Raw genomic sequence first — 6,000 nt, 5'->3', positions numbered from 1 at the left:
CTCTTGAAAGTGTTCTGTTGACATTTTCCATATCTGAAATGAAATTGTTGAACTCAAAGTTCATCGAAACTGTATTGCAGCTAAACACACTATAGGTAACATATTAAATCCATGGAATCCATTATACCCCAGGTGACCCAATATTAATGGTACTGAAACAGAAACCAAGCTGTTCCCAACTGTAGAGTAGAACAACTTTCAATGGTATTTCTTCAGTTGAATACTTATCTTGTAAGTTGATAAAAGGTTCATTCCTAAATTTCAGTCCTATGCTGTACATATATACTGCCTTGGAAAATCAAGGAAGTCCTGCTTTCATCCCTGATTTTTTAAAATACATCATTTTATTATTCCAAATTCGATGTCAAAATACAGAATTGTAAACAACAGCACCTGAAAATTACTTCTTATGTGGTCAGAAACTTTGTGGTGTGAGGATTCTGTTTACTGTATTTATCTTTGTGAGCATACACAGACATGCGTCAGCATCACGACGCTGGTTTCCACAGAGCACAGCAAGTTTCCCAACTTTGGGACTTATATACATTTTTCTAGATATAACAGGTATCCAAATTTGAAAATGTGACCCATAACTTGTTTAACATTGACAAATGTTTAATGTTTGTTGTCTGTCCTGTTTAATGTCTATTTATGTTTCATAACACATTTTAAACTACTGAAGAAAATGCCAAGTAAAAAAAAGTTTCCTTTATTGAAAACAGCTATAGCAGACTCAAAATTAAATATTTCAAAAATTCGTGGAAAGTTCTGGAAGACAGGCTAACAATTGAAATAGTGCATTTATAGCATTCTGATGTCAGAGTTTCAGGATAGATCTATATTTTCACTTTCTACATTTGATTTGCATGAGGATAGTCCAGAACCCTATTTCTTTGATCATTCTAATGCATGCATTATAAAGTTGTTGCAAAGATATTGCATATATTTTTTAATAGAATAATTATAAAAATAAAGAAGATGATCATGGGTAATATAACAGAAAGAATATGGAAGGGAGAATAAAATACACAGAACTAACAAATCAATAAAACTTTTCAAGCCTCAGTTTCCTAATTTTATAAAATTAGGAATACTAATATCTGTCATGGTCTCCCCATAGGGTTAGGTTATTACTGTGAAGGCAAATGTATCCAGATAATAAGAAGGCGCTTGGCAAACTGTAAAGTGCATTAAGCCTAAGACTTGAAGGCATCTGTTCAATTACATGAGAAAGCCTTTAGCCCATGAAATAAATAGCTAGTGTGACATCTTCCTTGGCAATGAAATTTCTCCCCTAGGACTCTCCCTACTGGCTCAATTCCAGAAGACTGAGCAGAACTCTATGGGAAAATGCAGAACCAAATCTGACCTATTTCAAGGGCGGTGAGAGGCTGCATGGCACAGCAGGCTTTTAGAGGAAAACCTGCACTGGTGTCCTGGGGAGAGCAACGCTACAGTCCAAGGAAGAATCAAGACTCCCACATGCTCAGACAAACTGGGTCTGGGGAAGAAATGTTCATGACCAGATTAGCACTGGGTTATTGGGAAGAGTACACACCTCACTTCTCGGTCTGCTTTCTCTCATAAACTCTTGTGCCTATTAGTGCTAATATTTTCTTTCGCTCAGCTCTTTCTTCCTTTTTCTTTCTCATTTACTCCAAATGCAGACAGTTTAGCAAACTGCCAAAAAAGTTACTTCATTTTGGACCTAGGGTTATGGTTTTTAAATTAATATTTACTTTGGCCCACATTTCACTTTTGTTTATATTTTTCCCTGACAATCTAAGTTGTACTTGAAAAGAGTCATTTACAACACAGCATCTGAGGCTGGCCTCCAGGAAAAACAGGAATGAATCCTGACATCAGCAATAATCAGAAATGCCATGTAAAGGACTTTAGGGGAGCCTTTCGGAATTGATTCTAAGAGCCTCCTTATAAAATGTCTGATAGAAGAACAGTGAAACCTGAAGAGTTTTTCTTCTTATCCACTCCCCAACTTTTTTGTTGTTAAATAGTCTTTTTGATAAATAGACCTATAAGGGAAACTTCACAAGAAATTTGTGAAGAAGGTTGGAATCTCCAAGATGTTTACCTGCAGAGCTTGATGCCTGAGATCATTAATAAAAAATATGAATATCTTATGAATATTCAGGAGAATGTGAATGTGACAGAGTCCTGGGTGTTTCAGATCAATGGCTTTTTGCATGGTACTCACTGATGACTTTAGAAGTAAAAGAGCACTTTCTGGAGATTCTTCACAATAAATATTCTAATCTTCAAAGCACTCTCAAGCCTGTCTATCAAACAAATGTGTAAAAAGAGATCGTCAAATCAACAGAACTGTAGCATTAAATTTAATGGATTGCTTTTTGCTTAACGTTTCTGTAAAAGAGAAAAAAAAGTGCTTTCTTGCTGTAATCAGGGCCTATTTAACTTATTTGCTCAGAGAAACAGTTCAGTTGGACCCCAGAGGTACAAAACCCACACATGAAGTGTTCTGACCGCTCTGTTAAGCCTTTGGATTGTATTTCATCAGGCGGTTCTAGGCACTCTTGTTTCCACTTCTCAGCTCCTTTCTGACCACAGCTTCCTTTGGTCAACCCAGCTTCTCTCCCAATTTTCAATGACTGCTTATCAGCCAATCAGCTGAAGTCTCCAGGTTCACCCTCAGAGTCAGACTCTCCCACCTGGATGCATGAGGCCCTCCTCATCATCTCACCAACTCCTCCACCGAGGTCTGGATCATTCCCATGGGCAGTTTTCTCTTCATCTCTCCATATAAATTTGTAAGAGAAAACACAGACCTTCCACCCCCCACACACAAATTTACCAGGAGAAATCTGAATGAAGTCTGTATTTAATTTAACAATATTGTACCAATATTAACGACAATTTTGTGTAAGTATACCAAGGTTCTGTAAAATGGAACATTAGGAGAAGCTGAGGCAAGAGCACATAAGAATAATTTGTACTGTTTTTGCAACTCTTTTTCAAGTGTACCATTACTTCTAATTAGAAGATTTTTTAAAAAAATGTACCAGATGTTGCCATTTAACAAATATCTACCATCTATTTTTCCAAATTTTATATACTTTTTTCTGTTAATTCCTTAATTGTTCACCACTTCTATGTCAATCTTTGCTCAGAAGGTTTATTCTTTCTTCATAGAATACTTTGCTCAAAGTCCATACTAATCCTTAAGCATATGTTCCTTTAAAGATCCTGCTTTTATTTTTTTCTCATAGGGTCTACTGCCCCCAACGTACAGCATAGGAGCTATCCTATCAGGAATGAAAATTATTTTTTTCTTTCTTTACCCTAACTCCTGCTTATATTCCCTTACAAGGAAACCTTTAGTCTCATTCTACTTAGAGACCGTATTCTTGTATTCTGAGAATTTACATTTCATTACCCCTTCCTCTTCTAATTAATTTTCCAAAAGCAAGTTCTTTAATTGATCTGGAACTTTATACAGAATTATATATTTCTTAGAACTGTCTTCCTAACTCTCCCCATCAAGTTTAATAATTCTGTATTTCCTAGTCTAGATCTGCACTGTCTCACAGGGGAGGTCTCAGCTGCATAGAGCGATTCAGCACTTGAAATATGGCTAGTCCAGTAGTGAGGTGCTATACACGTAAAACATCAGCTTTCAAACACTTAGCATGAAAAACAGTATAAAACATCTTATTAAAATTTTGTATGGATTACATTTTGAAATGATAATAGGGACATATTAGATAAAATAAAATATGTTATTAAGCTTAATTTCACCTGTTTCTTTTCACATTTTTAAGGTGGCTTCTATAATGTTTAAAATGACAAATACTGCTTGCATTATATTTTTGTGGGACAATACTTCTGCAGATACGTATTTTCCTCCTTTACTTCCTAACCGTATTAAACGTGATTAACCATCTTCTTTCCATCCTTACTGTTCTTGGTATGGCTGCTCTACAATCCCCTGATCCCTATGCTACTTCTTTTCTTCTTCTCCTTCATCAACCCCTGACTCTCTTATCTCAACATCCAGCAGTTGGGATCAAATGCCTTGAACTTTCTATGCTGTAATTTATACATCAGCTTCCTTAAAGAGGACCTTTTTCCTAAGCTGTTGTGTTTTATTTTGCTTTTATCCTCAGTTATTCATAGGTAAAGATGCCCAAATCTCTGCTGGAATGTCACTTTATATCTCAGAGCATAACCTCATCTCTGGGGAAATTCCTTAGGCCATCTCCATTAGTGCATTCTGTATGGAACCCCAAATTTCAAGTACGTAATTCTGAATGTGGTAACTTTCCTGACAGGTACTGACTGATGTCACCATTTGCTGTTATCACGGCCATTTCCTATCGGGCATCTTCCAAATTATTTTTCCTGCCTTCCATCAGAATCTAGTCTTGAGTTCCTAGCACCTACCAGAGCTGACAGCCCATTCTATGGAGAGGAGAGTGGTCACTAGATGCTTTTTAAGTGGATAGAATTGATTCAAAAGGATGGAGGCTTTTCTTGGTATAGGTGGTGGGGTAGAGATGCTTTTGTTTAAGGAAAACAATTAACATTATCTTCTTAAAGGCTTATGTACCCAGGTTCTTTCTAATCTAATTCTTTAACACATTATCAAAAAATGAATTTACACACTCACTTTTTTGACTGGACAACACCTGTCTTCACAGCTGTCTAGTAGTTATTTTGTATCCTAGATATCTGTGGATAGAACTTATGATTCTATCGTATATTTCACATGTATGCTATTTAATTTTCATTGTATTATTTTTCACTTCATCTTTATCTAGCAATAGCTATAAACTGTTTCTAACATTAGTTCTTCTTTTTCCCTGTTTGCTTCCCCTCACTACCTGACATACCAAGAATTGTACAGGGTATGAGATTTTACCCTTTTCATTACTGTTTCATAGATAGTGGAAGAAAATTCCAGATTGCTATGTCAGAAACAAAGGACTTCACCACTTAAACTTCATTTTCATTTGTGTTTGGTTCTCCATGTCTTACAAGTTCCATGGGGAAGGACAATGCTGGTGGCCCTAAATGATGCATGCATACTCAGTGATTTGCATTAGAGAAGAACCCTGAACTTGGAGGATTAATGCTTTTTCCCCCCCAATTCCATTGAGAAATAATTGAGGTACATTACCGTATAAGTTTAAGTCATACAGAAGATGGTTGATTTATATACGCAGTTGACCCTTAATGCAGGGGTTATGGGTGCCAATTCACCACACGGTCAAAATCCACATAACTATTCATAGCCTACTGTTGAACAGAAGCCTTAATGATAAACTAAATTGACACATTTTATATATGTATTATACAACATATTTTTACAATAAAGTAAGCTAGAGAAAAGTAAATGCTAAAAAGAAAATCATAAAAAAGAGAAAATACATTTATAGTACTAACCTGTAAAAATCTACATATAAGTGGACCCTTGCAGTTTAAACCCATGTTGTTCAAGGGTCAACTGTATTGTGAAATTAATGATTACAATAGGTTCAGTTAACGTCCATCTTCTTATATAGATATAATAAAAAGAAAAATCTGATCTCTTCTATGAGTTTGGTGGTTTTGTTTGTTTTAGGTTCCACACATAAGCGAGATTGTATAGTATCTGTCCTTTGACTTATTTCACTGCACATAATGACTTCAAGGTCCATCCATGTTGTCACAAATGGCAAGATTTCATTCTTTTTTACAGCTCAGTAATATTCCATCATGTGTATATACATCACATCTTTATTCATTCATCTATCAATGGACATTCAGGTGTTTCCATGTCTTGGCTGTTGTAAATAATATTGCTATAAACATAAGAGTTCAGATATCTTTTCAAATTAGTGTTTTTGTTTTCTTCAGTGAGATTTCTGAATCATATGGTTGATCTATTTTTAACTTTCTAAGGAACTTCCGTACTGTTTTCCATAGTGGCTGTATCAGTTTATGTTCCCAACAGTGTACCAGGGCTCCCTTTTCTCCACATCC

The sequence above is a fragment of the Ursus maritimus genome, unplaced genomic scaffold (genome assembly GCF_017311325.1).
Source record: "Ursus maritimus isolate PB19 unplaced genomic scaffold, ASM1731132v1 scaffold_11, whole genome shotgun sequence".
NCBI lineage: Eukaryota > Metazoa > Chordata > Mammalia > Carnivora > Ursidae > Ursus > Ursus maritimus.
The sequence above is the reverse complement of the archived record's forward strand: the minus strand, read 5'-3'. Positions refer to the sequence as shown.